We start from the raw sequence: 27664 nt of genomic DNA, 5'->3' as shown, positions 1-27664 counted from the left end.
TCTGGCTCTACGCATTCAGTCCAAAGGAGTGAAATAACAAATTCTCACCATCAAAAACAGCAATATTTCTGGACCCCCTTTTTTTCTTTCTTTTCCTCATATCTACACAATCTGTGCTAGAGGCAACAGAGATTTCAAGACAGCTCATCTCTACCTAAGCTTGTAGGTCCTCTTTAGGCTTTGAGCCAACTGTTTGAAGATTTTAGATGAACAACCTCATGACTTAACATATCAGTGCTGTTGCTATTTCACTCATGCAATCACATGCCTTTCACTTAGCTCTTTTCTCATACTGATCTAGAAATCAATCCCAAGCATAAATGAAAAGTATATATATGCTTCTTGATGGTTTTATGCTTTTTTTCATTGAAGTTATTAAAAAGATAGCTTATGCAGGATGCCTTACACTGTACTGGCTAGAGGCAATTTCAGGAGAGTTTTAGGGCTCACACTTAGTAAAACTTCTAGTCTTTTAGCCTGTGTGTTAGGTCTCTCCTATATACATATTTCTTCTACCTCAGAACATTTTTCAATAACCCTTGAAACACAATTGTTCCTTAAATGCATTTGCCATAACGTTCTCAATCAATTCTCAATCAACCCACAAAAGTTAATGTAAGGACAGCACTTACTGCAGTGAAGCACAGCTCAGTGCTGAACCTGAGCTCCAGATCAGCCTGATGAAAGAACCCGAGGATGAAATAAAGGAGCAAAGGTTTCCAACATCACTGTAGAATAAACAAATGAAACCAGCACTTCACTGTCCTGCAGAAATGAAGAGAGGTAGGAGTCACTGCCTGCCTTCCCAAAGTTTCAAAGCCATATACTGAGACAGCTGCACGTTTTCCAAAGCCTCCAGGTCTTGCACGTTCTTATGTAAATTCAAATGTGTAACTTGTCTGTCCCTTGAGCCGTCTCACTTGTCCCTTGGGCCACTCTGTCCCACAATGGCCCCCTGTCACCTGTGCAGGGACTGTCAGCTCTCCAGGGCTCAGGCTGCCCCACAGCTCATTTCTTGCCCATCTATTCCAAACACTAAGCTCCATCACCTGCTGAACAGCCACAAGACTCAGCTGAGCACTCAACTCTCCTTTCTGGAGCTGAGAAGACACCACTGACAGGTGCCCCAGCTGTATTTTGTGTGATCCCATCCACCCAAAGGTTTGGAACACTCCAAATTATGAACTGGCCTCAGTAGTGACCCTGGTTTCCCCTTACAAGTATTTGATTATGTCCATTATGCTCTATCACGTGTTAGTTATTATCTTTTATTGTATGCCCATCATACATTTCTCAATTGCTTAATTACTTTACCCAGACACTAAGTGCGTAATCACATTCCAGTCATTAGCATTGCATGTGCAGTTGATGCCTAAGCCCTGTTACTGTGGGGGCTGTACCTGGATGTCTCCCAAGCCACATATTTTTGTTCTATATCCTGGCCACAGCTGACCATCAGTAGCTCATGCAGAGCTGTCTGCTTCTGTCAGGCCTTCACTGCTCTGTGAAACACTGATTTGCAAAACACCATAGCTTCCATACTATAATTACTATTTCTCTAATTCAGAAGAGGGTAACCTATGCCATATACATATTTACTTAAGATAATCGTGCTTTCATTTATTTAAATACAGCAGGAGTACTTACATCTCAGCAATGCCTCCTTTGGGCTCATTTGGGTTCTTTTATCTGAAACAGGAATGATCAAGAGGATAAGAACCTCTTGCATGGAAATGGCAAAAATTTCCAAAGAAGTTTTCTTTGGAAATACCCTACAAAGAGAATAAAAAAAGAGAGAGTGTAAAAAGATGTAGATTCAGAAGAGCAATGCAGAGATGGGATCTGTGATCTATCCATCAAATACAACAATAAAGGAACGTTTGATGGGATGATGAGATACTGCAAAGCAAAAAATACATTCCTAATAAACAATGCCTAGCAAGTGCTCTAACCACAGGGCTGCCACAGAAATATCCCTTTTTACTGGGCCTGTGGACCTCTGGTGTGTATTTGTGGCTCTGATTAACTTACAGTGGTGGACAAACAAGCAAACACAGCACCTGTGGAGGTGGATAGAAAGAACTGGAAATAGTGTTGCATGAATCAAGACTTGCACTTGAACTGATGTCCTATGGTCAGCTTATCTCAGAAAAGACAAAGGAGCTGCAGAATGGCTTCAGAGATAGAGGGCAAAGGAAGAGAAGCACAGGAAAAACTTTCAGAGATTGGGGCAGTTTACCTGAGAGGGAACATGAGAGAAATGAAAAATACACAGAGGAAATAAGCATAGTTCTTTTAGTACAAAAGCAAGGAGACAGCCAGTGACAGCAACAAACATGGATTTGATGAAAGAAAACACTTTTTTACTCAGAAGAATATAATCTACTACCAGTTTGCGGAATTAATTCACAAGAGCAGGTAAAGTGCTCAGGAGAAATGAAAAAAAAAATTGCTTAGGAGTACTGCATGTATGCAGTAGGAATAATTCACAAACTAGAAGGAAAAAGATTTTTTTAAAAGAATGAAGCTATAAACCCTTGCTCTTCAGGGAATTAGACTGATGAGGTTCAGGGAACTGAAAGGTAACTGTGCAGCCTCTAGTTTTTCCTCTAAAGTTGGCCTTGATATATGACATTAAATTGGGCCAGATGAGGCTTTAATGTATCTGCTAAAGGCAGGAACTAAATATTAGGAACATATTTACCTTAGGAAGAGGAAATGGAAGTAGAGAAGAGGAAAGAAAGTGAAAGCAGACAGAACACAAAAACAGCAATAAATGAAATATCAAGAAAAACAAATAATTAAACTGACAACAAATTAACTTCAGTTTTACACTGGCAAACAGGTCATTGGACTACTAAAATGACAGACACAAGGATACGTGTGGCAGGCTCAAACTTTTGTATTGTGATTTGCTTCTTCACAGAAATAAATCATTAATAGTCAGTTTTGGAAACTACTAAGACATATTGAAGCACACTAAAAACCACTTGTAGATAATGTATATGTACACAAAAACATTTCCACATTTTGCCATGGCCCAGCTCGTCCCTTGTACTGATTCACTACAATATAAGAAAATATTGTACCTTTTCTGTAAGGGAAATCTTGCCATTAAGCAAGATAATTAAAGAAAAAGTTTCCCCAGTCAGGTTTTTAAGTGGATAAATGGAGATTTTAAAAAGGAATCTGGATTCTGATCACTCACAGGGAAAAAAAGCATCTCACCATAAATACAAATGAAAGAACCAGGTGTCAAGATATCATAAACAAATGGGAGGACAGAGTGAGCCATCTGCTTCATCAAAGAAAAATTTCATACCCTGCAAGTCTACAAAAGATAAACACTGGGTGATAAGAGAAAAATTTTGTTTTTTCAAGGTCTCTAAAGTAGGAACTGCACTGGGTAGTGGTAGGGCTTGCGCCAACCAGATAAGGAGAAGATGAATCCAGCCAGAGCTGCTGGCTCTTCCCAACTTGTGACCTTCAAATAGAGTATGTTACAGAGGGAACAAGAGTCAGCCCATAACTGAGGAATCCATGGGGTGCTCAATCCCAGCACTCCTTCCCCAGGAGTACCCAGCCACAGGACATGGGAATGCTCCCTGGAGTGAGGGAGGTCTGTTCATGCAATTTGGGCTGGGAAAGGCAGCAGGAATGGGAAAAGCAGGCCTGGAAACATCTAACACAGAGCAGTAAAGAAGGAGAGGAGTCATGCTGAGAGGAGGCTGCTGCTGGAGGATGGGCTGTGTCCAGCCACAGCAGGGCAAGGTGGATGAGCAGTGGGGCAGGACATCAGCACAGAGCAGGGCTGAGCTGCTGGCTGGGGAAGGAGACCAGAATAAGAAGAGAAGGCAGACACCATGAGGCTGTAGAGGTGAAGTTAGTCATAATTTAAGGAGGCACTTTACTTCAGAAAGGAATTTGGAAAGGTTGAGAAATCTGTACAACATCTTAATAATCATTAGACTTCTTTGTCTCGTTAATTCATCTCCTTGCACTTGGTCAGATCATGCCCACAGTGAGGATGTCTCTCTGTTCTCCAGCTAATTGAGCATGGTCAGCCACATGTCAGACTGCCCAGTGCATGGTGGGTATTTCTGTGCTATAAATAGAATGAAAACCCAGAGGTAAATATGGAAAATACCACTAACTGCATTAAAGGGAGAGAATGTCAGGTGTATTAGATTAATTCCCTATAACTATACAAAGGATTAGAAAGAAGTTGGTCAGTGCAGTTCCTCGACAAGTGATTGAATGCAGGGCCAGACAAAGCTAACAGTGCTTATATTTAACTTACTAATGCTTACTTACTAATGCGACATCGTGTGCACTGCAGGTGACCCCAAGCAATTTAATCAGAATTTAAGCTCTCTTTTAAGGATAAAAGGGAAAATCCAGCCCTCACAGTTGTGAAAATGGCTCCCTGAATGTGAACTACTGTAGTTATATCAAAGATCTGCTCGGTTCTACTGTCACCTAGCAATGAAAAGTACAAAGAAACAAAAAAAAATTATCCTCTTGCTTGTTTCTATAATTTTCTACATGAATTTCCACACTCATTGTCATTCCACTGTTGCCAGCTGGGCAGACACATGACATTATACTGAGAGGATGTTCTATTTGTCGGGGATGTCAAATGAAACAGACAGTTCAAACATGCCAGAAGGACAAGATCATGAACTCTCTTAATAGTGCTCTAGCAAACAGACCATACAAACACTGCGTAAGGAGTTACTACACAGTGATCAACCAAAAGCTGGCGTTCACAGCTCCCCAGTAAGAACAGGAAATAGCATCATAAATATTTTCTTCAGCTGTGCACCAAAGAGAGAAACATTTTCTCTAGCCACGAGTGAGATTTTTGGAAGATAAACAGGGCACTGAAAAAAAAAAAGGGGGAAGGAAGAGAACTTTAAAAAGTAAATTAATCTGCCTAAACACAGTGCCATTTCAATTGTTTTGCATTTCCAGGACTATGATGTGAAGCTGTAATATATACCAAAGGCCTTTTATGAGATTCATGTGCTTCTGGGATGCAGCAGTACACTAGGGAAGAATTCCTACTGCATCCAAAATTAAACTACCCCCTATGTTTAAGTAACTGAATTTGTCCTCAGTATAGATTACATATGGGATTAGATGTGGGTAATTCAGTCCTGCACACCAGTGTTCTAATTCAGGAATACCCTTTTGAAGCAGAAGGCACTTGTTCTCCCAGGGGGGAACTCACCTGTGTTTCTGGAAAGGTACTACAATATTGATCTTTCTTCTGTGCATGTGCAATCTAACACCATAAAGCTCTTACAGTCAAGGGTCTTTCAAAGGAATAGAAACATTCTGTATTTTTCCATCCAAGGTATAGTTCTTTGTATTTACCAACACTGAAGTTAATTTACCATCTTTTTGTTGTTTCTCTAGTTGGTTTAAATCTTAGACAACTTCCCTTACAGGTTTTTTCATCGCAGTTAATCTACATAACTTTGTCTTCAAAGTCCTCTCTCTCCCTTTGTTTCTCTTCTTTCCAGATTACAAACAAATACATGAAACAGCAGACGAGTTTGCATGGCATCTAAAAGCATTCTGCTGTTAATTTTGCCATGATGGGAGTTGATTTTTCACTGCTCTCATTGGTTGTTTTCAACTGGCCAATATAACTGTTGGATGCATTATGAAATACAGGAAATCCTGATGTAAAAAAGTTCACCCAAGTAACCTAATAACACCACAGTATGGATTCTGAACATTTGTATTTCCATTTGAGGCACTGCTGGACTTAATGAGCCATTCTGGGTACCACCCAATCCCACAGGAAAGATTCAGAAAAGCAGGTAGGGAGCAGAGCTGGCTTGGTGTGCATCCAGCTCTCTCCCTGCTCTGCCAGGGCCAGTGAAGCAGGAGCTGCATTCCCCAGGCACCCCAGCACAGCTGCCCGTGCCCCATGCCTTGTCCCCAGTGCAGCTGCTCAGACCATGGGAGACTCCAGCACCGCTCCCAGCCCAATCTTCTTCCTCACCTGCTTTCCTCCTTGAAAAAGGACAGTATAACCTTACTGAATTTATTTCTGCCCTGCCCTCCCGTACCCTTCAGCCCAAATGCAGCCCTCCAGCTGACTTTCCTCAAACCCTGGGATTGTGGACAGGAGTTAAAAGTTTATTTTTTTTCAGTAGTTGTCCTTTGTTTCCCCCTTCATTATGTCCCAGCGTGGCTCACCAGGAGGTGCCTGCAGGGACAGCAGGGGGTTACTGCTGAAGTTGAAACAATTCCATTGAGGTCTTCAATTCCGTTTCCATTCAATCACCACAGCTGAATAACCCAATACCAAAACTTCATATGCATATTTCTTAATGCCAAAAGTATCAGACCATTGCTCTGTCTGGCAGATAGTTACTTTATTTAATTCACCAGCAACTGGAAAGTTGGCAGCAATCTCACCATGACTGGTTCCAAGGGGTGATTTGAATACAGGAAAGTACTAAGGAATATAAGAGCTTAGATTTTACTTTTCTAAAATAACCACTCAAGTTAGACTCATAAAAATTTTCTATAGGCAACATAATTTTTAGAAGTATAAATCATCAAGTTAATGTAATGCTAACTGAAACATTAAATTATTATATTTGTCTCTCATTTCATATGTACATCAAGTTAATTAATTCTACAAGGGGTAATACTTTCACTCATTATCTTAGGATGACTATAAGCTTTTAACGAGTTTTTAAATGGTGTCAGCTGAATTTGAAAATATGACTACATTACACTGTGACACATGAATTTTTTGTGTACTACTGCACTGATCTCCAGGCATGATGCAAGTACGAGCAGAAGGGGAAAAGGATTGTTTTGTTTCAATTTAATTCAAATTGCTACATAACCTCACGGAGGGATTTAAAATTGTTCCTTTTTTCCAAGCTTAAAGCAAAACATTTAATGTATAATCTTGTACTGCATTATGAAGCAGACCACATGTAGAATCCTGCTCATGTGTTTGGTTGTTTAATGTTCCACAGGCACTGGGGGACAGAATTAACACATCTGCACTTTTAGACTACTGAGAAAAATGTGCAGTTTCACTGAACACTCAGATAGTTTGAATGATTCAAAACAATAAGCAGAAGGTAAACAGGTGAAGAGTAAAATAACACTAGAAAACATGAAACAAAAAATGTGTTTAGTCCACAAAGAGGTATTATTTACTGAGTGATTGGTATTGAAAATCTCTTACAATGACAGAAAAATTAACTTTCCATGGTATCAGCAATTTTACACAGTAGATAGTATAATTCTGTGAAGAAAAAAGTTTGAGCTTGTTGTACACATATATATGTGCTTCAGTCTTAAAATTCATTGACTGCACAAAGCTCCTGTAAGCAACAAATAGCAACACTAGAAAAAAGCCTTTCATCTGTAAATTTAAGGAATGCCTAGATTAAAAAGCTGATAGTGTTATGAAAATTTACTGTCTGAAATAATATAGTCACACTCTCACTACAGACAGTTGGTCAAATCCTGCTGATTCCAGACCCTGCCACTGAACAGAGGTCTCAAATCAAAGTGCAAATTTCACCCAGAATTTTTTAAACACCCACTCTGACAGAGTGGCAAGTGGGAGTTTGTGCTTGCTGTTTTGTCTGTCCTGCTTTGCTTTGCAGGTTCAGAAGCCATGTTGATATTACAAAAAGACTGTAAATCTCCTCTTAAAATCTGATTGACATTGCTGGGATGAGGAATTTCTTCTGAGTGGTGAGAGGTAATTGGGCATATTCCAGTAGTTTGCATTCAGATGGAAGGAAAAGAGATTAGGTAGATTAACCTCCATCATCTGGGAGATGACATTTCTTGCTGTGTTTGAAGTATTTTGTGAAGGAAAGATGGCACTGATTTTGAAGTTTATATTAATCAAATCTCTTTGATTTTGTTTGATGCAGCAGCTGCAGTGACACACCCTCACTCTTTTAAAGTCTTGATCTGCAAGGGCCGGGATTTAGAAGAGACCAGCTACAGCTCAGAAGTGTCACCTTCAGCCTCCAGGGGGAAGGAAAGCCCTTGTCTAATTTCTCCTCTTATCTTCTTAAATTTGCTTTAGAATTGGAAGCAAAGATGGGTGATTATATCCCGATACAAAGCTCTGACTGAGAGTAGGTTTCTGCACCAAAGCAAAGTCAAAAATTAACAGAAGATGGTTACACGGCAAAAATGCTCTTTCTTTCTTTCTTTCTTTCTTTCTTTCTTTCTTTCTTTCTTTCTTTCTTTCTTTCTTTCTTTCTTTCTTTCTTTCTTTCTTTCTTTCTTTCTTTCTTTCTTTCTTTCTTTCTTTCTTTCTTTCTTTCTTTCTTTCTTTCTTTCTTTCTTTCTTTCTTTCTTTCTTTCTTTCTTTCTTTCTTTCTTTCTTTCTTTCTTTCTTTCTTTCTTTCTTTCTTTCTTTCTTTCTTTCTTTCTTTCTTTCTTTCTTTCTTTCTTTCTTTCTTTCTTTCTTTCTTTCTTTCTTTCTTTTCTAGATGCAATCCCTTGTTAGCAAGGTCTTCCTGACCTGGATTTTCCAAGTGAAATTTTGCAAGTAAAGTGACTACAGTTACACAAATTTATTTTATTATTTCAGTTCATGATTTTGAAGTTGTATTGGGCTAAAAACCCTGCTTTGGCCTGTGTTTGCTTTTTTGTTTGTGAGTAGTCCTGAGGTGAAATGAGAGCTCTGAGGGTCTGAATTAGAGAGCATCAGCCTCTGTGTGAACATCACCAAAGGTTAACCATGACAACCAAGCAAAACTGGCACATCTTGACACTCCAAAAAGGGCAAAGATTTCTTCTCTTCAACCAGGTACGCAAACTATTTTCCTTTGTATGAAAAACCTTTTCCAATAGCTGGATTCACTGGAAACCCTTTCTGTGCAGCCTGTTAAGCAGTACAAGCTGATCTGACCACTAAAACTTTACCTAGAGAGGAAGAATGCTGGAGACACTTCTGATCCCACAGCCCCAGTCCTGCCTGCTGGGCAGGGTGCACAGTAGTGCAGCTTTCACCCCACCATGCCCAAAGCAGTTGTTTGTGCATGTCAGCCCCACCATCCTTTCCCAAATGCAGAGCCAGAGGCCACTTCCAGCTGGGGCCCTCCCCAAGCATGGCCCACGTGTCTCACCCCAGCTGGACTGCTGCCTTGGTTTGGGGGAAATCTCCAGAATGGGCAAGGCGGGTCCTGGTAGCACACCTTCCAGCCACCCTGGAGATAGCAGAGGTGGCTCTCCATGTTTGCTACAACCCTTACCTTTAGGACTGTTACAGGGGGATCAGGGGTCTGATCTGAGTGAAGCCTGGAATTCAGCCAGCCCTGGGGAGATAACTCTGAGTGAATCTTGTGTCTTCATTTTGGTTTCTTTAAAAAAAAAATGAAAACCCAGAAAAGGATAAGTTTTGACCTGTTGTTATTTGCTTTGGCAGTGACTACAAGGGATGACCAAATACCTGCTGACAGGCTTTGACTGTATTTAATTGCTGAAAATCAGACTGTGAGTGACTTGAAGTGATAGGCAAGTATTTAATTAAACTATTCAGATCAGTAACTTTTCCAGTGACAGCAAACCAAGCAAACCAAATATTTATTGAATCTGAACCACTAATGAAGCAACTTATCAAAATGTATTTAAACCTAATTGTAACTGTTCTATTCCCAAATAATTACTTAAGGTGCTGAGTTTTTTCTGCCTCACTTCTAAGAAGCCATCACCCCAAGGAAATCTTCTACTTCCACTTACTTCACTCCTTATCCACAAGTCAATCACAATATGCCATACAAGACATATTAACTGAAAGGAGTAATATTACTATAAATGGCTAGAAGGCACTCCTAGTACAGATTTCAAGTTTTATTTAACTATTATGTCACAGCTAAATGTTGGGAGAAATCCTGCAAGTTTGAGACTCCAATTCAGCACTCATAAGGCTGCTCTCTGACTGGAACAATTTCTCAGAAGAGATTCTGGTTGCAGACATAGATACTTGGATCTACTTTTGAAGCAAATGTAAATCTTACTAATTTTTTCATTTCACTAAAACATTGAGGCTTAGGTACCATACCAGACTAGTATCTATTATGTCAGAATATATCTCAGTCTTTTTTGTATGGTGTCACTAGAAGGGATTTTTGACTTAGGTATTATTTAACACCATTTTCAAGAAGAATGAGGTTGCCTATAAGCAGAAACTCTGCATCAGACACAGAGGAACGTTGTCCAAACTCCTATGAAATTTACTTGGGAATTAACAATTGCAGCTGGATCCCAGCTCAGTCCTGAGTTTTAACAGGACTACAGCAGTTTTCCAGCCAGCTGTAAAGAGAAATTGCTTTTCTGAAGCATCTTTTAACAGAGCTCTGGCTCCTTTACCTCCTCTAACAGAAATACTGCCAAAACCTAAATTCTCTCCACTCCTTTCATTTACACTATTCCTCTCTCTGGCAAATGAAGAAGTAGGAAAGGATTAGTAAAACATCTTCAGCAACCTGAAAGAGCAGGCAGCATTTCCCCTCATAAAAACCCAGTCCAGAGGATGATACAGCATCTTTTTGACACGTGATAAAGTTTAATAACTGTACTAACTCAGGCTGTTACTACTGCATGCTGGAACATTTCAGCATATCTGGGACAAGCCAGATACCTTTGCACTGTCCCCAGAATGACATGCAGCCCCTGAGCAGCCCCTGGGAGACCAGCCCTGCCCCTCAGCTCTGCCAGATGTGGCACAGTACAGGCAGCATCCAGAGCCCACTAACAGGGTGAAAGACAAGCAGGAAATATTGATGAAGATGGCAGTAGGCACACAGGTCTACTGAAATTTGACAGCTTTGCTATTTTTCTGTCACTTAAGCTCAAAAGAGAAGGCAAAAGAAGCAGCTGCAATAAGAAAAATAGTCACAGGAGTTACCAGGACTAGATCAGGTTTTCCTGAGTAAACACAGGCCATTAAAAACAGGCTAAGGATTAAATCTAGACTCTCCAAAACCAAAGTGGTACACTGAGTACATATACCACTTTCCATTGAATCACAGAACCATTCAGGTGGGAAATACTTCTGAGATCAAGTCCAACCATTAATCTAACACTGACATATTCATCACTAAACCATGTCTCTAAGTGTCACATCTACACTTCTTACACATCTACACATCTACATGTGTTTTAAATCCCTCCAAGGACGGTGACTTAATCACTCTCTGGGCAGCCCATTCCAGGAATGGACAGCCCTTCCAGTGAACAAATTTTTTCCAAATATCCAATCTAAACATCCCCTGGAAAAACTTTAGGCCACTTCCTCTTGTCTCATTATTTGTACTCAGGAAAAGAAGCTGACTGCTACTACCTGGCTACAATCTCCTCTGGGATAGTTGTAGAGAGCAATAAGGTCCTCCCTGATCTTCCTGTTCTCCAGGCTAAACAATTCCATCTCCCTCAGCTGCCCCTCATCAGACTGTGCTCCAGAGCCTTCCCCAGCTCCACTCCCATTCTCTGGACTCTCTCCAGCACCTCAATGCCTTTCTTGTAGTGAGTGGCCCAGAACTGAGAGCCCAGGATTTGAGGTGTGGCCTCACCAGTGCTGAATACAGGGGAATGATCACTGCCCTGGTCCTGCTGGCCACATTATTCTTGATGCAAGATGTACTTATTGACAGTAATGCAGCTTTACATTGGCAATTAGATGTAAAAGGTGCCCTGCAGCTGGTTCCTCCAGCTCTGAGCTCTGCTGCAGCACTGCTCTCTGCCCAGAGGTGCAGTGAGACCCCCTCAGCTGGACCCCATGCCTGGGCCAGGTTTAGCCCTCACTGACTGTGTGCATGTTACCTGTTGCTGTGTCTGACCACTTTACTTCTGCAAGTGTTCTCATACATTTTTAAAAACTTCTGTATTAAGGTTATTCTCTTTTCACTGTAAGATTATACTAATTATGTATGTCCTCCATGTGATACTCATTTAAAACTAATTTGCCTTATCTGCTATACTCTATTGTTAACTCTCCTGGTAAAGTTCTCTCAAAATCAGTCCTTTGGAACACTTTGAGGTTTTTCTCCTGGAACTCATTCTGCAAACTTTTTTGATTAGCAGTTCATAATAGGGACCAACAGTAGGAAGGTATGGAAAGAATAAAGGAGAATTACAGGATAAGCTGATCGTTCTGCCTGAGTGAAGGTGGTCTTGGCACTTTCTATTACAAGATTCTGTTTTCACTTGAACTTCCAGGCTAAAATTTTCATTCAGAGTGTTTGACTCCACTTGACTTACTTGAAAACTTTGGGGAAAAGAGCTCAGCCATATTCAAAGACAAAAGTGAAGGAGAAAACAGATCCAAAAATCTGGATCTGCTTTGGAAGAGCCTTTGTAGTTCTGAGTAGAGAACTAGAAACTTGTGCAGGCAGTTATCTAAGTGTCCTGGCTTTGTCTCTTGCTATTCTGGGAAGGGGCAGAAGCAAGGAAAACACTGGAATTGTGTACCTCAAATAAAAGCCTGAAGTTCATAATTTGTTGGAAATAATAATTAAATTCTGTATTTGCAGTAAAGACTGGTTTTGAGAATGGGCACAGGACAGAGCTCTTCTCCAGGGGGGAGATAAGAGACCTTGGAGCCTGGCAGTGACAGAGTGCAGGGACTCACATGGGGAGCAGGATGACGGGGCTGGGGCGAGGAGTGGGCAGGAGCAGCAGTCCCAGGCCCACAGGCAGTGGCAGCTCTGGCCAGCTCAGCAGGATGCCTGGGATAAAGAGCTCTGGAGAGGACTTTGGGGCAGGGAGCCTGACAGTGAAATAGAATAAGTGTGAAATAGGTGGGAGGCAACAGGCTGAAGAAAGCAAAGCTCAAGAAAAGGGCTCCAGGGAACTGCAGGGCAGTATGGGCTGCCATTCCCACTCCTGCAGTTCTGGAAGGCCCTGGCACAGGACGACAGCCCCAGTGCAAGGAAGATGAGCCCTGCTGCAGTGAGCAGTTATTCTGTTCCACGCAGCAGCAGCGATCTGGGCGCTCGATCTGCGGCCTTTGACCCCGCTGGTGAGCTGCAAGGAGAGAGAGCTGGGGCTGTGGTTAAGACAGTTGAGCTTTGCCTTTCAATTCCAGCCCCCCCTGTGCCACAGGCTCCTTCAGAGCTCGCCTAAAGCCCAGGGTTCACACACTGCCACCAACCCTAAGTTCCTCTTTCGTGCCAAACCGAACCCATGCCCTGGGCTGGGGACCTTGCAGGTGTCCTGGACTCTCCCACCTTCAGCCAAAGTCAATCAGAGTTGCCCTCCGAATATGAAATTGTGTCTGTTCTCTGGATTCTCTGAAAGATCAGGTCCTGGAATCTCATAAAGGTCCCCTTAGTTTTTATAATAATGTTCCTGAGCTGCAGCTCCCCAGCACTGAGGCACTAATAATAATAGTAAAATCAGACATTTGTGTGGTAAAGACAAATCATTTTTATAAAACACTGACCCTGTGATAGAGTGTCTTAGCAAACACCTGGACACCATTTTTTTATTCAGATCAGTAACTTTGAATTAACTAATTTATATATGGCAAAGAGTGAGTGATGAGAAATAAAAGTATATCTTAAGCCTTCATTCTCTGAGTAAAAGCTCTTCCTTCTGCTGAGAAACAAATTAGGCCTTTAGATTTTAAAAAATTATGACACAGAACAGGGGCACTGAATCAATGTCCTCTGTAATTCTGTTACATCTCCTTCTCACTTTAAATCTTTTCTGAAGTAGGAAGCAATTCTGTTTTCCTAGGAAGCATTAAATTCCAGAGCACTTGCATATAAAACCAACAAACAGGTGTTATTAGCATACAGTTCATTTCAAAGAGATTACCATTGGTTACATTGAATAAACACATGCATGTCAAATACTAGAAATCAAAATTAGCCATATCCTGGATACTGCAGATTGTGTGAAAATAAATTGTAAAATTGCAACATTTTGTATTGGTAGACCCTTTCCCTTCCCTTCCCTTCCCTTCCCTTCCCTTCCCTTCCCTTCCCTTCCCTTCCCTTCCCATCCCATGCCATTAGGTATCTGCCCTAAATTGCAAGAGTTAAATGAATAATTTCCATTTCCACACTTCACTGCTTAGAGAAGCACCTACAAAACACAGCAGCACCCACCTAAATGTACAAGAATCACAGTCTTTATTCTCAACCGGATATGCATTACATGGTGGAGCACACAGCTAAGATGAAAAAATCCTCTAAAAATTAAAAAAAAAACCTGTCAACAAACAACTAATTTTTACTTCTTCACTGTCAGCAGGGCCAGTCTTTGGATTAGCACTGACTCATCTTCAGTTGCTGGAAAAACCAGATGTAGTTCAAAGAAATCTTTCCAAGTGGTGGAGGCGTTGGCGCCTGGCCAGCCCAGCCTCCACCAGCCCGCATCAATCAGCCCGGAGGTCTCCAGCCCCATCCTCCGTGTTCCCCGTGCTCCAGGCAGGCAGGCTCAGAGCGGGACCGGCCCGGCAGGCAGAGCTCAGAGCGGGACAGGCCCGGCAGGCACCGCTCAGAGCGGGACCGGCCCGGCAGGCTCAGAGCGGGACAGGCCCGGCAGGCTCAGAGCGGGACCGGCCCGGCAGGCACCGCTCAGAGCGGGACCGGCCCGGCAGGCAGAGCTCAGAGCGGGACAGGCCCGGCAGGCTCAGAGCGGGACCGGCCCGGCAGGCACCGCTCAGAGCGGGACAGGCCCGGCAGGCACCGTTCAGAGCGGGACAGGCCCGGCAGGCACCGCTCAGAGCGGGACCGGCCCGGCAGGCATCGCTCAGAGCGGGACCGGCCCGGCAGAGCTCAGAGCGGGACAGGCCCGGCAGGCACCGCTCAGAGCGGGACAGGCCCGGCAGGCACCGCTCAGAGCGGGACAGGCCCGGCAGGCTCAGAGCGGGACAGGCCCGGCAGGCACCGCTCAGAGCGGGACAGGCCCGGCAGGCACCGCTCAGAGCGGGACAGGCCCGGCAGGCTCAGAGCGGGACCGGCCCGGCAGGCACCGCTCAGAGCGGGACAGGCCCGGCAGGCTCAGAGCGGGACCGGCCCGGCAGGCAGCGCTCGGGGCCGGGCGTGCGGGGCTCCTCCGCCTCCGTGCCCGGCCCGGCCGAGCCGCGGCTGGCGGCGGCTGCAGAACGCGGGGGCGTGCGGAACGTGGTTTCACGGAGTTTCAAAACTTTAAATCTTAACAGTATTCCTTACACCTGGTGGGTTTTAAATCAGAAAGAAAGGAAAAAAAAAAGGGGGGGGAGAGAGGAAAGGGGAAAAAAAAGATTTATTGTATTAATATGTTCTGGTATTGGGCTGTCCTTGAAAGTCAGAGAAAGGGTTGCCTATGGATAATGCACTGGGTTTAACCCCTGAGATCCAGCTTTTAATACTCACTTTACTACAGAGCGCCATGGTCAATCAGCCCTGGGAGTGTTGACCAGCAGTAAGACAACTTATTTACAGCAGTAAGTCATTCACTGGGGTCAAGTGAGATTGTCAGATAGTAATATACAGCTTTATGTTATGTATACATAAGTACATATATAAATCAGGCATATCTGGCCCAGTCTTTGCATGCATTTCCCAACATTCTATCCTGTTTTAAGTGATCTAATGCCTTCGAAATGGAACAACTTTACCTCCCCATCCAGAGGAGCCATGAATCTTAATTAAACCACACATTAAAGTGGAGAAGCTTTCTCTGTATAATATCCCAACAAAGTATTCAATGTTTACTGTCCTCATTAAAAAAAAAATTGAATAGGGATCTTGAATAAAATTCTGCTTAATTAAAGTCACTGCAGGTTTTCCCCTTTGATTTCAGTAAAATCAGATTTTCATATGTTATATGAAAATATATTTCCCAATTTAAAATTCAAATAACAGCATAAAATGCCCCATTGGTCTAGATTATATGACCATTGCATTTCCTCTTTCTGTAAATACTAATAAACTTATTCCACAGCCTGTTGGTGGCAATTGCTACAGTCTTCTCCTGCCAAGACTTACACAGAGTGAAAGTACTCCCAGGATTTGGCAAAAGAAGCATTTGGTACAAGTCCAGGTTATCACCGCGTAGAGAAATCCTGAAGACTTTATTCAGTTCTTATGTGGTCCTTTGGTAAAATTACATCACTAAACATTCAATGGAAGCAATGGAGGTGGGAGGCTTATTTATTTTTATAAAGTTAATATGCTTCCTTCTTACTGCTCATACTCTTTTGACAGCTCTCAAAGCAAAGATAGCACATGAAATTATTCAGTAGGAACAAACAGGGTTTCTTGCTCCTCTTGCAACACACTGGTTGTTAATAGTTTGGATCATTGCAGGCCAAATTTAACAAATTAGCAGTGCCTGAAAAATGAAGTATTATATTTCCAGTATTCGTCATTTTCTCTGATTGATCTTCTACTACTGCTACAGAGCAGCCTTATGTAGGAAGCAGAGCAGACTTTTGTCAGTAGCCCAATCACAGTGACTAAAAACCTTACATAAAAAAGAAACTAATGTTCATTTTTGCATTTTCTGCCGAACTATGTGTCATTTTCAATTAAGTTTCAAGTCAAGTCTGTTTGGAGACAGGCTTCGTATGAATTCACCCTAGCAAAAAACCACCTTGTTTTTAGCAAAAAACATGTGAACAATTTGGCCAGTCATACTGTGTTCATAAAAGTGTTAATTGGGCTTTGAAGTTGGTTCTATTATAAAGCACAATAGTATGAGAAGCAAACACTCAGCTGAGACAAGGTACTTGGGTTTTTTATCCCTTCTCTGCTTCCCGCAAAGATCTTTTTCAGGGTGGACTCTGTACATCCATTCTCCCAAAACAAGATTTCCTGTCACACAGCTGTGTTCACTAGAGCCATCAAAGGAGTTAATAGATTATTAATAGCAGTTAAAGGTTATTACTTGCAATACCCTATCCCAGAAAGAAATCCCAGAAGGAATTTGAATCCCCATTGGATTCATTTCATATAAATATCTTGAAGAACTGCAGTTATGCTTTATTCTGCACGACCCACCAGACCACTCCTTTCCTAGAGAGACTTCTAAAACAATAGCAAGCTTGCTTTTCTGTGCTTAGTGATAAATCTGGGAAGTAAGAATGTGCTGTGCATATTGAACAGATCCTTAAGGCATACAAAAGACTTATATTGAATCCAGCTCTTAAATATTCAAGAGTCATTCTAGATTTTCAGGAAATATGAGTAAAGAATACAGACAGCAGGAAAAATCAGGTTTAACCCTTTCCCAAATGGTGTTTTTCCACTAACATCCTCACTGCTTTACAAGTTCTGCACATCTGCACTGCCACAGACTTGCAGCCCACAGGGTTCTGTGCTTGGGAAGAGCCCCATTCCTGCAAGAGCCCTTGCAAAATCCATGCCAATAGTCATTCATCATTTGCATTCATCACCTTAATTAAATACCTATTTGGATGCACGTTCACTGATTCACATAGTGTTACATTTTTCTCTGAAGCTGGGTCTTGGAAAAATCCTTCAGCGGTGGTTTTTTTTTTAAGTCTGAATTTGTTTCAGGATAGGGCTCAGCATGGAAGTTCAGAAATACAGATACAGTTATTATGAAGCCCTAATAATTCATCCCACTTTCTCACAGCACACATGTCTCTGGAGTGCTGTGTTAGACACTGATACCAACCCACTGCTTCAGGTAAAACAAAAAATCTCATTTCTAAAAAAAAACCAGAGGACTAAGCAGCCAAAATTACTTAAGAATATACTCCCGGGTAAAACAGTTCATATGTTTCTATGAATCATTGGCTGTATTTCTTTTTAATGTACAGAAATTCGTTCCCCTACAGAGATTCTATTCCTAGGGCTGTTTTATTGTAAGAATTCAACTTATAACAAAAATAAATGCATATCCTTTCTCACATATTCATTTAATTTTCCCCAGATGAGGCTTTTAAACATACTATAGTCAACAAAAGTTCAAGTTCTTAGATATTTACTTGTTTCCACATTACATGGTAACATGATTGAAATGTAAAAGTCCAGAAAACCTTCTGCTTTGTCTCTGAAGTCTCTTAACCTTTACTTGATGTTGGTTTGTAGCACAAGGCATAAAATGAAGATGGGAAATAGTGCATCCTTATGCTACTGTTAACCTGAAAGAATAATTACTAAGTTAATACTAAAGGTGATCCTAGTTTAAACCTGTGCAAAACTTGATCCTAATTTAAATCTCTGATAATTTAAATCACTACACAGTGTGGTGAGATCCGAGATACTTACCTATTGCTTACCGCGAAGTAATAAATGATGAGTCAATGAACTAATTATTCTAATGCCATTGGCACAAAACACTGGAGCATAGCTATGTGCTAAGGGTGGACAAATTCTTTGCTTCAAAAGGCTTTACTTAGTTCTTGAACTACTTCTACATTCAAGCTTTTATCATTAACTTTCAGTGTTCCAGGGAATTCTGCCAATGGCCAATTTGGATTCGTTAAATTACAATCCTCACTTGTATACAAGTAAAATAAAAGTCATAGAAGCTTTTAGTTTGTTTTTTGCAGCATCCTGCAGAAACCCAATGTGAATGGTGATAAGCAATGCAAGTGATATTAATTCAGAGTTTCCCCTTTAAAAAAGGAAGCGGGTCAAAGGATATACCCTCTAGGGTATGCACTGGGATTACACACCTGTGATTAATCTAACAAACTGCTGGAGATGTGATTGTTTCTTCATAGAACTGCAGCTGAAACAACAGTTCTTTGGCAGTAAAATAAATGTAACCCCTTGTGGTGCCCCTAGACATACAAGATAATTACAACAAAGTACCTTCATAGGAAGTTAGGACACTCCTGCTGCATCATTAAAATAAACGGACCTGCGATAACTGATGCAGCCTTGGAAGTGCCACAGAGGAGCATGGTACTCAAGAGATGAAAGAGATCTGCTCTCCTCCTGGAACGTGCATGTGACTTCCATTAACTGTAGTGGAAGCTGAGATTTCCAGTCCAAATCTAGCAAGAATAAGAGACAGGTTTTATCCCTGTGAAGTCAACTGCAGTTTTTCCATGGAGCTCAGTGGGGCAAGATTTCTAAAGTAAAATTTAATTATCCTAAGGCTTTTCAAGGCCACTCTTACGCCTCGCAGTGGAGCCTGGTGCAGAGAGATTTAAGCTTGCTTCAACCCAGCTAGCTGCAGGAGCTGCAGAGCAGCATCTCCCAGGCAGTTTTCCAGGACAGGCACTGCAGAAGAGGCAGCCCTTGTCACACAAAACACCCTCCTGCCCAGCCAGGACTCCTGCCCAAACCCACACAGCCTGGGCTGGACCACACTGCTGGTCTAGCAGTGGCCTGAGGGCCACCCAGCCCCTAGATGCACTCCCCAGGGGATTTCCCAACATGAGATACAGTCAAAACACCATAAAGGAGAAACACTACTGTAATTATGATATTATATCAATTAAAGAATGTTAGCGTGCTTTAATACCAAATAAACACAAGGTTAAAGTTTTCACAGCTTGGGTGATGACTTGCAGGCCAAAGTCAGTGAAAGAAAGAAAGGGTTCCCAATGACTTAGTGTGTCCAGCACCAATCCCATTTCAACACACATGCAACATATCCATTTTCATTACAAACATTGCAACAACAGAGTTTCAACAACTTTCTTCAGGTAGTAACTTCCAGGTTCCTGCACAAACACCTCTACAATTCAGAGTGCAGTTGTTATGGATATTCAATTGTTTCTTTCAGCAAATTTTCATTACTATACTTCATAGTCATGCTCAAATTTCTCGACTTCCTCAGCACACTTACTCAGTTTCTCATAGACTAATCACTCTGATGAAGAGATTTCTAAAGCCCTGTCTTTAAGGCTTGCTTCTCACTTACTCAGATATTTTACATCAACATGTACACAACTCTATACCCAAAACATTGCAAAGTTGTAAGGAGCTGCAACAGGCTGCATTGCAACCATGCTGGAGTACCAGATACTCACATATGACACTCAGTGTCCTTAGGAGAGCTAATTTATGTTGTGTTTATGATCATCCAGTGGGAAATAAAATATGTTGAGGCTGCTTTCCTTCATTATTATTTTCTGGACTGGTAAGCCCAGGAGTGTCCATTTATTTGATTCCTACCTCTTCAACCTTTTCAACTGAGTAGTGTGCAGATAATGCTGTAAATCTAAAGGAAAGGTCTAGCCTTCAGAGTAGACCATTTTTTTCTCTGGAAGCAGGAAAAGGTAATGTAGCATTATATATGTGAAAGTTGTCTTCACCACTTCAAGAATGAAAAATGTGATTTTTATTTTTTTAAAAAGGTAAAACTGTAGAGACATAAATTCTGCATAGGCAAATGTTTATGTAGGAAAGTTTACCATGTTACAGAATCCTGTTCTAAAACAACTAGGGCAGTATGACTCTTTAATGTAACTTCTGGCACAGTAAATTTGTCAGTATAAATGGGGCCCTGAGCTGAGCAAACACACCAAGTTGTCTGTCTTGTGCCAATGGAAAAAGGGTCTAATAGCCAGGTTAGGAGGAAACAAGTGCCAGGTTCCAACTTATTTAGAAACACAATGAGAGCATGTGGGCTTAGCTTTTCAGGCAAGAGTAAAGGGACGTTCCAGGCATGTCCCCCCTTCCAGTCCCACTAACTGATTGTTCCTCTTGGCTAAGGGCAGATTCAATTCAACCTGACGTGAATCAAATGTTGTGGATAAGAAGCAAAGGGCAGATAAAAGAGGAGCTTTGTTCTTAGATGTTCTTCTACTCCACCACTAAAAAAATACATGTCATCTAAATACTGCCCTACTGCAAAACTGGCAAAAAGAAACAGAATTTGAGACTGGTTAGAAAGTTAATGGCTGAAGAAAATCTTATCATGAGATTCAGTCTTTTTTCAATGCATATTACACTCATAAACAAAATAAACATTAAAAATTTAGAAGTCTCCTAAAAGAATAAAGTAACTGAAAATAATTTTTAAAATCCCAATGCCATTAAGAACTGCTGCTTTATATGAGATTTTAAATAATATAAATGAAAACAGCATTTTTTCATTATGAAGTCTAGTGTTGGACTGCAAATTCTGATTTTACAAATGAGCTTGAAGAAAGATAATTTTACATTTTCATGCCAGTAATTAATTTCTCATACATCTCTATTTTTCTTTCAATTTGATAGTTATTCCTGTCATGATCCTCATATTGATATTCAATACAATCATTCCTAGCAAAACTGACTACACCATTATCATATTATCTCAGTGAATTCTTCTTTTGAAATAAATGCCAATTAACCTAAGGTAACATGATGCATAAATGAAATAACTGCATCTTAATAGTCTTCATAAAAAAATAATTCCCATGTAACACCATTTTTTTAATTCAGCAAATTCCCTGTTTACAGTAATTATCTTTAAACATTTTATTTACTAATGTGCAAGAATGCATCCATATGAAAGTCGATGCCTTTTATTTTAATCACATCAATCAAAGCTTTCTTCACCATTTCTGTCTGAAGACTTGCTGCCCAGTTGCTAGACTGTGTGAAATACCCTTCCTTACCAGGCTGTACAGATTAACAGGACCCTACAAGCTGTATTTTATAGCTGTGCTTTCAGTAAATACCTTACAGATGTTTTAAGATAGAGGCTATCTTCTGTCTTGCTGAGTCTTCATCCTTCCACAGATTTATTTCTAAGTGTCTTCATAATTCAAAGTTCATATCAGACAAATGGTTACGAGCTTCTCTGTAGCTCTCTGGTCTTCAGCCCAGATCGAGCGCAGTCTGCGCTGCTCTCCAGGAGTCCCTCTTTTTATGAGTGCCCATTTCTTGTTTTGTAAAAATGTAAGAGTTTTTGAACCAGATCTTCACTTCTGGCATGTCATATAATTTCTCAGAACTGGCCTCTGTTTTTAGCAAACATCACAAATCTGGGGCTGGGGCATGGGTAAACAGACCAGGCTCTCACCTTCCCTGACTGGAGAACCTCAGGTAACTTGTATTTATTTCCCTGCACAAATACCAAGAAAGTCTTTTCTTTGTATATCTAGTCCTCTGCAAGGAGTAGTGTTTTAACCAATGTCACATCCATTCACTAGGATATTTTAGCCCTTTGTTTGGGAGTCTCTCTGATTGCTGTTCACTAGCAAGGGGTATTTGGGTTAATTTAATTGAACTTGGACTGAAATTGTTAATTTCAGTCAATCTGTTACTCCCTTCAATAATTTCATTGTGCATTAAAAAGCTCAACATAAAAGTTTTTTCAAGATGAACAAAACTTGAGATATGGGGTAGAAAATCTTTGGTAAAAACTGGAGATTGCTTTATAAAGATAGTTCCCTCAAATCTAGTTCAAGATGTCTGTCCAGCCAGAACAGATAGACCAGAAACCAAAGCAAGGCAGAAAATTACAGGTTCAGCCTGCAGTGCCTCCCTGGCCCAAGTAAAGTGAAGTTTTGCAGTGAGATTTTGTTACCAAAAAAGTTGGTGTCACTTGTTTTATTTTACTGCTCTAGGAAGACATTCAGGAGTGAGACCACTGAAGGATGGAAAACCCCTGTGTCTTGCCATGTTAAGGTACTGTGGCAGCCTATGGGGTCATAATGCTGCTACCAAATGTGATAAGATGAACTCTTTGGAGTATTGGTATTGCCTGCCATCTCTTCCTCACAAAATGATTGCTCAGACAGGTCTATGCTTTTCTCATCAAACTCCATCCTGCTTGGGAATGGCAGCACCCTGCAAGGCTGCCCATAGGCCAACACCTTCCGAAGTTTGGACACACTGTCACCCTCCTCTGCTCTCAGAAACATGATTTCTAATCACACACATGAGCTTCCAGGGATTTGAGATGCTCTCCATGCATGAGAATTCTGGTTGAAAGTATAGAGATGAGTCTACAGTATTCCTACAGGGCATCTGTATAACATGGCTTTGTTTTATAAACTCCCTTTGACAGGTTTTCAGTTTCAGAATAAGACAAAAAAAATCTACTCTGAAACCCTCCTTCCCCATCCCCTTATTAAGAAACCTCTTTCAAAGTAAGAAGTTTGTTTACTATTCAAAAAAAATGTTTTACTGTGGCTAAAGCCATTTCCCTTTACTGGACGGAAAATTCTGGCTGAAGTTTTCCAAACTAATACAGCACAAGCCAGGTTCATGCTAAGGGAAATTTCAGTCTAAGCAGATAACAGATGGTAGAGTTATAAACAACTGAGAACCAAGTCTTTTAGTAGAAACTAACAGAAGACCTTAATAAGAGGTCGTGCTAACATGTCTGCTCATAAAACTTAACTTTTACGTGGCATATTCTTATTTCAAAGTGGACATATGAATAGTTATCATAAAATTGTGTACTTTCATAACTTTATGGTTTTCATCGCCTATTTTAATAGCTCTGAGATAGTCCATGCTATACTTTCATATGGTATGAGCTTATGAAAATAGTGATAGAATCTCATACTATAAATAATTTGCAAAGGAAAGGAATAATATTGTGGGGGGGGTTATAAGAAAAGAGTCTATAGAAATGCATATTCATTTAGGTTATTTAAGTATATACAAATATTTATATTGGCCTTTCATATTAAAATGTTTTAGCATTATTTAAAACATAAAAATATAATGATAGGGGGAATTCCAGAGACCACTTTTCAGGGAAGCTCTGCCAAGGGCAGAGCTATGGATGACAGGAGAAGTGAGGGCAACAGTCCCAAGCAGAGAAATTACACATGCACATGGCAACCCCACATTTAGCTGTGAGTATGAGCTGGAGCTGTGGTGCCAGCCACAGCACCCACTTGCCTTGCAAACACCAGAAAGGCCAATAGGTGCTGGACAATAACCTGAGGTTATTGCAGCCACCCCAATCTCAGTGGCAAGGCCAACCCCTCTGCTAGTGACAAGGAGATCATTCACCCTAGGTGATCGAGATCCTGCCATGCAAATGGCAAAGGACTAAGAAGGGAGAAGCTTCCAAATCTCTGAAATGTATTTTTCTAAAAATTATAAGATTTTGTTTAACTTTTCTGAATTGTGGCTTATTGCCCACCAAACAAAATATTAACAAGATAAACTTGTTATTTAAATTACTAGTACTTCCAGCATACTTAAAAATATATATTCTTTTCATCTATCCTGATGATTAAAAATGCCTTTGGGATCATGCCTAGAATAATGTTTCGCAGTATGGAGGCCAATAAAGAGTCTTTTTGCTAAAAACTTGGATCAGATACACTGTTACTGTTCCCACCTCTTGATCAATTAAAAATATATATCGTAACAGCATATGCCTTGTAAGAAGGAAAACACAGAAGTTATTCTCCTCTCTGAGAACACAAATAACTGCTACTCAGTTTAATGGGACATATATATTTACACCAAATGAAAAATATCTTCCAGAATATGAAGGATTCATATGGATCTGTAAATTATTACATGGTTAGGTGCAGGTTGAGTTTCTGCCATGCTATACTCAATGCACCCAGTTTTGCCTTGCCTTGGAAGCTGAACAGTCCCAGGCCTGGCCAGCATTTCATGTGGGGACCATCTGGGCATTCAGTGTGCCATGAGCACAAGCCAAGGAGTCACAAGGTTGTGCATATTAGGCCATAGAAGCTGGATGAGTGGAAAGATTTCATTCAGCTCCCTCAATACTGCTGAACCAATGAATGAGAATTTCACCATTGCTCTCCTGCCTCTCCCTCCCTTCCTCCAGTAAGGCAAAATTTATTTTGATGGGAGGAATACTGGAAGCATCCAAAGGGAAGGATACAATGTAAAAAATATCTATAAATGCAGCATTAAATTAGAAAGAAAGTGAAGAAAATTGTAATAATATAAGCTACTCAAAGTCAAGTGAAATCTGTCAGATGAAACAGATGAAATCTGTTTGCAGAAATCTGATTTTTTTTAATGCACTCACCCAAGTCTAACAGGAGGTATTTTCTTTAACAAAGTAAACAAAAATTCCTGAACACATTAAATCTGTGTGCTTTTATGCCCTGTGACTGGTACCAAACCAAACAGAAAGCAACTTTGAATTTGCAAGCACATATATGTGTAAGTTGGACCTCAGAGCCATATTGTAAATTACAGGGATGCTTTTGACAGTCAAAACATTTAACATTATGCTTCTAATTGAGAGGTATAGCTAATGCCTGAGGCTATTGCACAAAGCACTGAAGAAATCTAAAAACCAGCGAGCTTTAGCAGGAAGGCAGAAGGAGGGAACTTCAGCAAGTCCATTTCTTTGAGGTTTGACCATAAGAAATAAGACATCCTCAAAGCATCAAGAACACTGGCAATAGCCAAGACATGGTCCTGGGGAGTCAGATTTTTTGATCACTTGATTTTTTTTTTCTTTTTGCATTTATGTCTCTTCTTCTCTTCTTCCTACCAAGAACTGAAGAGCATTTAAAATGTTAGTTCAATAAAATTATAGAATGAATATTAGTACTGACATAGAAAATATTTTATAACTTTATGATGCCTAGAGTTTGATTCACTTATACTTGAGAAACTTTCATGTCATTGTTCTTTTAAGGAAAAAAAATTGAAAAAATTAATGTCATGAGTGTAAGCATGATAAAAAATGAAAATAAGAGAACTTGGTAAGAACAGATATTTTGTAAATAAAACAAGCCATCAATGGCAAATTGCTAGGCATCATCATGCTAATTCTTCTTCCCTGAGCTGCCAGCATCTATAAAAATATTCTAGTGTGCATCTACCCAGAAATGGAAGGAGAAAAACTGCCTGAACTACTGATACACCACTGGAATCAAAGGTCCCAATTCTCCTTCCACCATTACACCATAACTCCTTGGTTACAGCTATGCAAAGCGAACACGTGGCTGACTAAACCAGAATAGCAGCATTTGACAACAATTTACAGGGGTGTAAAATTTCTGTGCCGTGTTCTAGGCAACAAAGAACCACAGGAACTGCAATCCGTTATCTGAAACTTCACTATCTGCAAACGCAGACAAATACAAGCAAATCCCTCACTGCAAGCAGCAACGGGCTCGCTGTCATTAATCACTACAAGGAGCCTATTGAAGACAGGCTCTGGGATGGATTTCAGTGGCAGCCTGCAACTTTATTAGCTTAACATTTCCAAGCATTTAAGTGGATTCAGTGTAGGAGTTAAGGGACTCCCACCATACAAATTATAATTCATGGTTGGCTGTCCTCAGCCTACCTATGGAAACCAGTCTCAGACATCTGACATCTTCTCACCTTAAAGAGAAAGATAGGAGCATGGAGGGGGGAATCAGCTTGCAGGGGCTGGGCTCTGGGTCTCCTTTTTCAGCAGTCTACCAGCAAAACCTCACCTCTTTGCTTCTGGAAGCTCATACTATAAACTCTCATCCATACTAGATAGCAGCTTCAACTTTCCAAGTAATACACTAAATATAACAAAGGTATAGAATGTACTTAATATTTATAACCTATCCCTATGTCATATTTATTGACATAATGACATATGAGTGCAAAAACAGACAAATAAGACATAAAAATTCCTCTCCTTCCTCAATTTTAACCTAATAGAAAATACGATATTCTGACATCAAAAGAGGCAGCCTTATTATATCTGCAAACTCCTGAAAGCACAGTTCCTAGGTTACAACTAGAGGTCAAAAATTAAGATAGAGCTTAAATTAATCAGAGTTCCCAACTGCAGCACACATCATATCACACAACCTCAGGAAGAACCATCTAGCCTCCAAAACCATGTTCTTCTAATGGTGGGACACCTTTTAATTTCTACATAAGATTTATTCATTGGCATTCTGTACCCCACTTGACCCAACACCATCTGTTATCTTAAATAGCTCTTCTTCCTCTGGCATTTGTCTCCAAACCCCTCACAGATGTTAACTGTGTCTGTGACAGAGGGAAAGCCAGGTTCTACCATCTCCTGACCCAGCCAGTGGGAGAAAAAGCCAATGTAAAAAGGAGGGAAAACCCTTCTTCTGCCCTGTCCTGCCTGCGACAAGCTGTTCACCAAGGCTCTGACACAGTTCTCATTTCTTCACTAGCCAAATACACAGTGTAATATGTTTATTGGGCATGAAACAGAAATAATCTCTATCCAGGAATTAACAGAATTTGACAGTAAATAGATCTTGTTGAAAACACTTGAAGTGATAGCTAAGGAAAAGAGCTTTGGAAAGCTGAATTGCAATGGAAAAAGGGAAGAACAGTATTTTGGGAGCCAGGAGTTTTGAGGAATATATTGGAAAGCTTTTGTGACTCGGACACATCTTCCACTTCCCTGCTGTTGATCAGCAGATTGAATACATGCATTTCAACAGGATGACGTGGTCTGGAGTAATGCAGGCTGTCAAAAGAGCCATGGTCCCAGTATATACCGGAGCAGTGGGTGCAGTGGACAATGAACACATCCACTAATGCACAGGTTGCATTTCTTCTCACACAAAAAAGACAAAAAATGTATTCTCTGAATTGCAAGAAGAAGGAGAAGTCACCCAAACGAAAAAAGAAAATCAAACTTAAAGTTATGTCATATGGATTTGGACCGTTGGCTCAAGACTATATCTGAGGGCCCAAATGCTTGTGCCACCAGCATCCCCCTCTGTGGAGCAGGAAAAGTTGGAGCTGAGGGGCTGGAAACAGAAAAACAGGGCTATAAACTCACTGAAGGTTTGTCTTGGCATTTGTTTTTTACA

The sequence above is a fragment of the Ammospiza caudacuta genome, chromosome 1 (genome assembly GCF_027887145.1).
Source record: "Ammospiza caudacuta isolate bAmmCau1 chromosome 1, bAmmCau1.pri, whole genome shotgun sequence".
Lineage (NCBI taxonomy): Eukaryota > Metazoa > Chordata > Aves > Passeriformes > Passerellidae > Ammospiza > Ammospiza caudacuta.
Note: the sequence above shows the minus strand (reverse complement) of the source record.